Source organism: Scylla paramamosain, chromosome 5 (genome assembly GCF_035594125.1).
Source record: "Scylla paramamosain isolate STU-SP2022 chromosome 5, ASM3559412v1, whole genome shotgun sequence".
NCBI classification, from domain to species: Eukaryota; Metazoa; Arthropoda; class Malacostraca; order Decapoda; family Portunidae; genus Scylla; species Scylla paramamosain.
Genome location: NC_087155.1, coordinates 15119192 through 15129191, shown reverse-complemented (window position 1 = coordinate 15129191; position 10000 = coordinate 15119192). Strand labels below are relative to the sequence as shown.

Genomic DNA, 10000 nt, shown 5'->3' with positions numbered 1-10000 from the left:
CTTTTGTGCAGGGATACAATTTGGATATTGACGTCTCCCTTTGTTTTCGTTCTTCCTTCCTTAATGTGTTTTCTCGTTCGTTTCTCTCTCTTTTTTTTTCTATCTTTTTTTTATGTTTGCTTTCTTCGATGTGTTTTCTTATTCATTATTTATCTCTTTCTTTAATCTTGTTTATTTTATGCTATTTATATTTTATTTTTTCCTCTCTCTCTCTCTCTCTCTCTCTCTCTCTCTCTCTCTCTCTCTCTCTCTCTCTCTCTCTCTCTCTCTCTCCTCTCTCTCTCTCTCTCCGCCTTTATCTTATCTATTTTTCCATGTTTTGCTTTTTTTTTTTTGCTTATCTGTTCTTTCTTTTATTTCGTTTTTCATTCACACCTCATGCACATTTCACCTCCTTTATTCCTCCCCTTTCTCCTTACTTCTACCGCCTCTTCCCTTTCTTCCATGAGTATTTTCGCCTATATTTCTCATTCTCATCTCACCTCCTTTTCTCCACCAGTTTTTTTACCTTTTTTTTCATTCCTTCCCTCATTTATTCCCTTCCTTCACTTCATCTCTTTTGTAACTTCTTATTTTTTCTCGTATTCTCTCTTTCTTTTCTCATTTCTTCCTTTTCGTCACGTCCACCACTTTACTCTCACCGTTCCTTTCTTCTCCTATGTCTCCTTATCATTATTAATTATATCCAAAAGTTTATGGTGTTTTAAATTAAATTATGTTCTCCATTGACGACCAATCTTGCTAAAAACTTATGGATACAGAGTGAAAATTAGTTATATGTGTACAAGCCTTATGAAATCTTATAGTCTAAAAAACATGAGCTGAGTTGCTAAGGGAATTATTTAAAGTTATAGTTAATTAAGTTGGGATGAAGAGTCAGTCTTATTATGAAACGAAAATATGATTTGTTTTTATAATACAAATGGTGATGATCCATACATACAGTTCGTCTTGTAATGATGAAATAAATGGTCTTACAATGAAAATATATAGTATTGCGATAATTCAAAAGTATAGTTAGTTTTGTAATGGTAAAAAGACAATAAAAAATGTCAGCATTGTAGGGATGAGAAAATTGTCTTATGATTATACAAAAAAAATAGTATATGACGATGTAAATTTCAATAAAACAATAATGCAAAGTCATTTCCACAGTAATGATAAAAAAAAAATTCAGTTAGCTTTGAAATAATAATCTATTTCCTTTCATCAATCCCACACCTGTGTCTTTTTGTCACGTATAAGTTACCACAAAGAGGTGTTTTGTGCCTCTTACCAATTATCGTGCTTGGTGAAGGTGATACCACGTGCAGTCCCTGCGACTTTCCAATTTCTTTTTCATGGTTTTGCTTTACAGAAACGCTTCATTCGGAAATAAAAGGTCCGATTAGATATTAAGGAGGAGGAGGATAGCACACACACACACACACACACACAAACACACACACACACACACACACACACACACACACACACACACACACACACACACACACACACACACACACACACATTTCACGTCAATTTCTGCAAAGTGGTGACCCTCAGTCTCCTTAATTAAAGTTTCGAGAAATTTTATCCCGCGAGAAGAAAATCAGCTTAGCCAGGCGTCCAACTTTGGATGACTGGGCGTCTAGGTGGCAGGCAGAGTTCAGCGAAATAGCCTGACTTCAGAAAGAATTCTTAATCAAAGTCTGCAAACTGGTCTCCTTCACCTGGCTTTTTTTTTTCCTTTCCCCGTCTTTTTTTCGCATTAACTGAGAGATGTTTTCTTAGTTGAAAAAAAAAAATATCATGATTGCAAGGACACTCTCATTAACCAAACCTTCGTTATCATTTAAGCCTCCTCATGTGCAACAGGCGTGGGTGGGTCTTCGGAGTCACAAGTCATTACACAAAGAACCACTAGAAAAGCTACGTCTTCTCATCATTCATGGATAGCCATAAGAGCAAAAGGCTGTGAGTGCATCGTAACCACATCAAACTATAAGTGCATTTCGACAGAGTTATGCCTGACGAGTCCCTCTTTTACATGCACACGTTGCTCCAGGTGACGGCATTACCAGCATCACTGAAAGGAAGATGTGGATGCCATAACATTTTAGATGATGAAGTTGTTCATTTTATATAACTTTATAAAATATTCACTGAACTGTGAATTGAAATCTATCTGTGATAATTATGTAAACTTTTAAACCAAATGCATTTTTATGATATATAAATAAAGATAGAAAAGAAAAAGATTTGCTGTTAATTGAATCATCCTTACCGCATTCATTCCCACACACAAGATATTGCGCATCATCTTTCCTCTTTACATAAAAAGGACTTCAAGACGTGAAAAAAGAGGAATAATTACACTCAAAAGAATTCATTAAAAAAAAAAACACCACATCCGTTTCAACGAGCAAAATATTACTCACAGTCCCTCAATGCACAAAAAAGAATTTCAACACATGGAAGAAACTGAAATAATTACACTAAAACACAAGAATTCACTAAAGAAGACTAGTTATTATTCTCTTGATCTCAGTTCAATAACAAAAATACAACAATAAGTCACCAAACTTTCTAAACCAACTACCTGAACACCGTACCAGCGTTTCTTGAGTTCGTCTTTAAGAAAAATGTTGACCACCTGAGAAAAATGCGTGCCTGGCGTGCTTGCTAGGCCGAGGCTGAGGCCCGAGCGGGGAGACGGAAGCATGATCGAGTAAACGATGCCATAAACGATGATGATGGAGAGGCGAACACTGCGCGGGGAAGGAAGGGAGGAAGGAAGGGAGGGAGGGAAGGAAGGGAGGGAGGAAAGAAGGAAGGGAGGTGAGTGAGGCGAGGGAAGGAGAGACGAGAGGCAAAAAAAGAATATTGTCTCAACGTCCCGCAGCTCAGACGCCCAATACACTGGCTGTGGACTCTTCGATCATGCCCTTCACCCGGAAATGAGTGGAGGCCGCCAAGGAGATATTGACCCTCCGCAAGACGCGCTTCCTGGAGACATTCTAGCAGCCCTCATGTGTGTAGTATTCAGAGAAGTTTTCTTTGAGTGTTATATGGAGTAAAATATTGAAAGTTGATCACTGGAAGAAAACGGTAAGACGCACTAAAAAAAAAAAAAGAGAGAGAGAGAGAGAGAGAGAGAGAGAGAGAGAGAGAGAGAGAGAGAGAGAGAGAGAGAGAGAGAGAGAGAGAGAGAGAGAGAGAGAGAGAGAGAGAGAGAGAGAGAGAGAGAGAGAGAGAGCTTTCACCTCAAATATCTAACGATGCTGAAAAATCCCTCTCCTAAAGACAGAACAGAGGCAGAGAGGTGAAATAACGAGGAACAGACGAGGCCGCGATCCAGGCATGGCTTAGTGATGCATGGAGAGGCGGCACCAAGGGGCAGGCAGAAGGCAGGGAGAAGGCTATCCCACACACGTTAAACTCTGACAGCCCGGACTCCTGCTCTCCTGAAACACAACCCATGACTCTCCACTTAACTATTCACTCCCCATCCGCTCTTGCTCCCTCCTTATCTAACCTATCTTCTTTATTCTCCTCCTCGCTGCATTCTCCCTGCATTCAGGCCACACTCCCTTATACTCTCCCACAACTATTAATCTTCAGTCCCCTTCACTACTAGTACCCGTGCCTGCTTCCTCAAGACGCTCCCTGATGCCTGGTCTTCGTGTTCCTCCAATTATTCACACTCCCCATAGCGAGTCAATAGTAACTATAATACCACACGCTTCAGGCTTTATTTACCACGCCGTTCATCTCGTCCCCTTGGGAGTCAAGACTTAATATATTGTGAATGAGAAGCTAGCATTCTGAAACACTTCTGCGCAGTACCTTTAATATTTTAATAGGCTCTAGTTGAAACTACACGGGTTTGAAATGGTGTTTTTACGATTTTAGTGACAGACTAGCAAGATTTCTACATTATGAAAAGTAGAAAACAGTCTTGAGAACCCGGCTAACCATATCTGTGACCTTTGAAAACAATTGTGGTGAGAGAGCAAAGCAAATAAGGGCCAAAATGTCTATCTTTAACCCATCTACTGTCACGCTCGTCCTTCGATATCATTCACAGGTCTGCAACAGTTAAAAACATTTGCATGGATACACAGGAAAATAAGCGAGAATAAAGGGTCAATTTCTCCTCACCTTACAACCCAGGTTCGAGTTCATTATACCTCAAATGCGATGGTTCCAGAAAGTCTCTCTCTCTCTCTCTCTCTCTCTCTCTCTCTCTCTCTCTCTCTCTCTCTCTCTCTCTCTCTCTCTCTCTCTCTCCCAAACCCGTATCTCACACCAGTTCAAGACACCAACAAGTATTCACTAAAGAAAAATAACTAACAGTAAGACGGCATTTCCATAAAAATATAACACTATTTTTACTTGCCTTCCTTTATCAACAAAGGATTCATTCCATACACACACACACATTGCCTCTGCACCCACGCCTTGCATTCATGAAGGGCGTGGGATGAAACTGATCCAAGATGCAAGACAGAGAAGAGAGAGGAATATTGTTACGTTCATCCTCTACGTTCATCTTCTACAGTAGTTTTAACTAAAGAGCGTTCCTCCCACAAGACCTTTCCCTGTGATTCCTTCCTATGATGAATTATGTTGGGCAATGTTAGTGGGGAGCCAATAGGGCTTTAAAAGATGACAGATTTATGGATAGGGATGATACGTAGGTCGATATGGGTATATACAGGGACCGCCACGTGTAGGCCTGCTGGCTCCTTGCAGCTTCCTTTATGTTCCTCAGTTCCTATGTAAGCTTAGATTAGATTGTTGGTTTAGGTTAAACTAGGTTAGGTTAGGAGAAAATATCATTGGGTCGTTATTGATAGTGGAGTTAGGGTAGACTTAGAGGTAAGATAATGACTGCGTCAGTACTTCAGGTTACGTTTAGTTTGGTTAGATAGGAAAATTTATCATTGGGTACGCATTCTTAGTGAAAGTTAGGATAAAACTTACATAGAGACAAAGTTAAGACGGCGTTAATAACTTAGGTTACGTTAGATTAGGTTGGGAGAACATATCATTGGGTTGTTATTCTTTCAAGTTAGGATAGAATTTACATAAAATTCAGAATGCGACTTCAACTTAGTTTAGGATAGATAAGGAAAATTTATCATTGGATTGTTAAGCTAGGTTAGTGGGAGAATTTATCACTGGCTACTTATTCCTTAAAGTTAGGGTAGAGTTTACAGAGAAGCCAGATTACGGCATCAGTATCCCATGCACGCCAGAGCAACGCTACCATGAGTCTCCCTGAGCAGACGTGAGTGAGCAGCGGCACTTAACTACAGGCTCACCGCTGACTCCACGCGCACTCGTCTTTCTCCCACCGGAATACGCGGGGCACTTTGGGTTTTCTCGTTTTGGAAATGGCACGGCAATACTAGAAGCCATTGAGCGCTGAGAGACCCCGATTATTCCTTCTTCCGCCAACTAATCCTATACCGAGACAGGCTGGCTGGCTGGAGGAGGAGGAGGAGTAGGAGGAGGAGGAGGAGGAGGAGGAGGTGGTGGTAGAGGAGGAGCGGCATTTATTATCCCCAGAATATTGGTCTGTCTCTGAGTGGGAAAGCGACCCAATGCTGTACTCAACATTCTCACGGCACGTATGGAAATCCTGAGACACTGAAGTTAGTTTTATTATTTATTATTTCATTATTATTTTAGTGGATAAAAAAAGTAATGAACGCCAGGTAATATTTACGCGAGTGTTAGGTATTTCAACTATCTATTCAATTAGGAGAGTCTCATAAAGCGAGTTGGAGTGGTGATATAGTGCAAACTCAATACAATTTTCAAGACACAAACGTCTCCGTGGACTGCTAGACATCAGCTCTCGGAAGTAAAATCTCGTAGTTTATTTCACTTTATTTTTTTTTCCATCTCAACTTTACCTTTTCCACCACACAGTAAACAAGAAACAAATGAAAATTTCAACGCATCTTTTCCACAACAAAACCTATCTTTTTCATCTTTCCACCCTTAACAAACGCGATACAGCAGGGGACTAGCGGGAGCAGGGCCACACAAACATAGGCTCAGGCGTCAGGATGCTCCAGAGAGATAGGGTAAGGCGGGTGATGGTGGCGCCTCTCTATATGTGTAAATCCCTTGTGTAACTGCAGGGAGGCGTGAAAGGTCCGCACAATCCATGGCTTCGAGGTAGCGTCTGACATCGGGGGTCCGCTTTCAATCCGGCTCAGGCAGCGTCGCGGGTTTGTATACGCAGCTTGATCCGGGAGTACTTCGGATTATACTCACCAGTGTCTCTCCCTTACATCACACGAGTAGCGCCAAATTCCAGTACCTTCGTATGTTCGTGTCATCATCACAGCCATGCAGGCAATCACTTTTTTTTCATAACTACTACGATCTTATTCCCTCACTATCAACACACCTACGCTCAGTCACAATTTTTATAGCTGTCACCATTATGTTCACCTAATGTCACTAGTTTTCAAAATAACGATGCACACTACTTTTTTTTCATAACTATAAGCATCTCAATTTGCTCACTACCACCATTTCCCATACCCATCACTGTTATATTCACCTAACATCATTATTTCTCTCATCTACCATCATCATATTCGAAACCAGTCACCGCTCACTAGAACAGGCTTCCATCACCACTTTTTCCAACACTGCTTTCCATACCCCTCCCAATTCACTACCACTCCTCTATCTACCACTGCACCCACACACCCACGCCTACAGTCACCTACAAACTCCAACCAAGCCCACGGGAGTAGTCCATCTAATCAATCCTATGTACAGTCTTATGTAGCATCACTCACTGTTGCTAATCCCGCCCATTGCAATACACAGCCGCTCACGACACACTCCTATAATTAGCTTATCCACCCACAACTACGACTTCCGATAGTAGAAGCCACACTATGCCATATTAATCTCTCTCTCTCTCTCTCTCTCTCTCTCTCTCTCTCTCTCTCTCTCTCTCTCTCTCTCTCTCTCTCTCTCTCTCTCTCTCTCTCTCTCTCTCAAAAGTTGTAACACTGTGACAATTTCCCAACAGAGTGAATACGCGTAGGATGTAATGGTGGTAGTGGTAGTGGTGGTGGTGGTGGAGAGTGGTGGTGGTGGTGGTGGTGGTGGTGGTGGTGGTGGAGGGGGGTGGTGGTGGTGGTAGTGGGTTCTTTTCGTGTTTACTCAATTATTTGGGGAATGTGAAAATCAAGAACAAGAATACTAATGATAACTACCACCACCTCCACCACCCATACAACAACAATAAAAATAATAATAATAATAATAATAATAATAATAATAATAATAATAGCACAGTACAATACGCACTATCACTGCAAATTACTTATAACTGTTGACGATAAGATTCGCCACTGTCTTGGGCGTGAATTAGTTGGAAGAAACAATATACTCACAAGAAGAGAGAGAGTCCTCCTCCTCCTCCTCCTCCTCCTACACTGAGTAAAAAAAATAAATAAAATGAAAAAAAAAACAGCCCCGAAAAACACACACACACACATACACACACACACACACACACACACACACACACACACACACACACACACACACCAAAAACCCAAAACATACTTAATTACCCAATGAAATTCCAAGCTATCATTCAGTCAACATATAAAATCCCATAAAATCCCGATATTTATTCAATTACACTCACCTCTCACTGACTCACTTCCTCCTTGGGCCTCTTATTACACCTCTCTCTGTCTCGTGCCTCTCTCTGCTCAGCCCTGGTGGAAAGAAAAAGAAAAAGGACGAAATTAGAAGAAAGGTATTGTTAGCCAAGGTACTCTTGTCTCCTCTATCCAGTCTACAGCTAATTAGTTCCATCTCCAATTTCGGGGAACCAGAGCAGGAGAATGGACGACACATTTTCCTATTGATCTGATGGAGGAAAGGTAATCATCTGCCCACCTGCGTAATGGTGGAAGCAAGGAGCTCGAGCAGGAAGCGGGGACAACAGTAAGGCTTCTGCTGCAGGGAGGGTAAGAAGGCAAGAGTGATGAGCGTGTGGGTGTGTAGGTTTTCTGAGCGAGAGGATGAAGAATTTGAGGGAAGAGGGAAGTAAGTGCTTGTATTGAGGAGGAGGAAGGGGTGTGAAGGAAAAGGGAAGGAAGGGACGCTGCATTGTGTTGTGTGAGAGTGCGGAAAGTGAGGGAGGAATAAAGGAAAAAGAGGAAAAAAGGAATGAATGAAGGAAGAAAGAAACGAAGGCAGAAAGGACTGAAGGAAGGAAGGAAACAAAAGGAAGAATCAATGATGGAAGAAAGGAAGGAAGAAATGAAAGAAGGAAGGAAGGATGGATGGATGGATAGAAGGATAAAAGAAAAGAAGGAAGGTAGGAAGGAAGGAATCTGTAGGAAGGAGCGATTCTGTTGCAAGAGCTGAACGTAAAGGATAAAGGAAGGAAGGGAGGGCGTAAAATAAGAAGGAAGGAATGTGTGCAAAGGCGTGTTTCTGTTGTATAGAAAATAGAATGCAAGGCAGAGAAGAAAAGAAGAAGAAAGGAAGGAAAAAAGGAAGGAAGGAAGTTATAAAACAGAATTTATCTCACTGCATGGAGAAAATTCAGAAAAATAAAGATAAGGAAAAAAAAAAGAAAAGAAGAAAAGTGCAGAAAGAAATTATTCTGCTGCAAACGGAAAGGAAAAACGAAGGAAGAACGAAAAAAAATAAAGAAAGAAAAAAAAGACAATAAGAAAGGTTTAAAAAATAGCAACTTCACTGAAAGGGAGAATGAAGGATTGGAGGTTGATTGACTGATTGACTCATCTGATTTAATACGCCACAACATCACGGTCATATAGCGCCGCTGCAAAACGTTGAAAGTAGCAAAAATGGGAGGGTAAAATACTTATATTAAAAACAAAATTATGGTATGATAAAAACATTAAAAACACAGAAAATCTGAATATATAAAAGGAAATATGATGAACCAACGAAAACTTAAGTGTTACAATTGAGAAGGTTGGTATTTCAATGTATTAATGTAAAGTGAGGTGGTACTGACCCCATTGACCCAGAAGAGTACGTATGGCGTTGTTCGTTTCGTACCCAAGGCACTGACTATGAGGAAAGGTAAGCATCGTGGTGCGAAAAAAAAAAAAAAAAGTGGGAAGGTAAGAGCTTTGCTGCGAAAGAGAACGGATGGTCAGTGGTTCTTTAATGATGCACAGTTTCTTTCCTTGCTTTCTTTTACACTTGATTTTTCTTAGAGGATTACGGCATCAGGTAAACAGAATTACATATTAAGTGCGCAAATAATTCAAATATTAGAACTCCATAAAAAAAAATAAATAAATGAGTAAAGATTATAAATTAAATCAAAAGAGAATACCCCCGCGCATCCAGCACAAAGCGGTCGAGTCCTCATAAGAGAGAAAAACAGGGAGAAAAACCATAGGAAGTGTTTCTCGGAAGTGTTGCGAGGCTGCACCTGAGATGTAACCTTCACTCACGCGAACAAAGCATGCAAGAAACCCCGCAACTGCAACCACTCCCGCCACTCCCGCCACTTCCTCAACGTAGCCCGAACTCCACGTTCAGTGCACTCAAACATTCCCTTTACCCAGCAAATCCACGGCAAAAAAAAAGGCAACTGAATACCCTCACTTATCCACACGAGACTCTCTACAGCACTGCAGCTATGATTGGCCTGATGGTAGGTGGAAATAGGTCGGCATGTTTTTTATACTGTAACTGCTTTTTGCCGGCTTTTTTTGCAGCTTCCCGAGGTTTATGTTCTTATGGTTTGCCAGCAGATCGTCTGAGGGCTTTGGTGATTTGCTTCGGGTGCTACGAGGTGTAAATGTAAGGTTAGGTTAGGATAGGTCATCTGAAGACTTCGGTGACCTGGTTCGGACGCCGCGAGGTGTGACTGTAAGGTTCGATTAAGTCAGATTGTTCGTACGTTGCGAGGTGCGAAAGTAAGGCAGCGAGCGTCTGGACGGGTTCATTAGCAGGCCTCCCTCCACCTTGG

The 10000-nt window shown here is 41.3% G+C and overlaps 1 protein-coding gene across 5 annotated transcripts in view; it reads right to left on the bottom strand.

The window, feature by feature from the left end:
- Positions 1-10000, bottom strand: part of LOC135100577 (adipokinetic hormone/corazonin-related peptide receptor variant I-like) — a 382588-nt gene that overhangs the window by 209714 nt on the left and 162874 nt on the right. For all 5 annotated transcript variants that reach the window (XM_064003596.1, XM_064003594.1, XM_064003598.1 and 2 more), the window contains one exon: positions 7679-7751. The gene's annotated coding sequence lies outside the window, so the exon portion shown is untranslated. The remainder of the gene's footprint in view (positions 1-7678; positions 7752-10000) is intronic.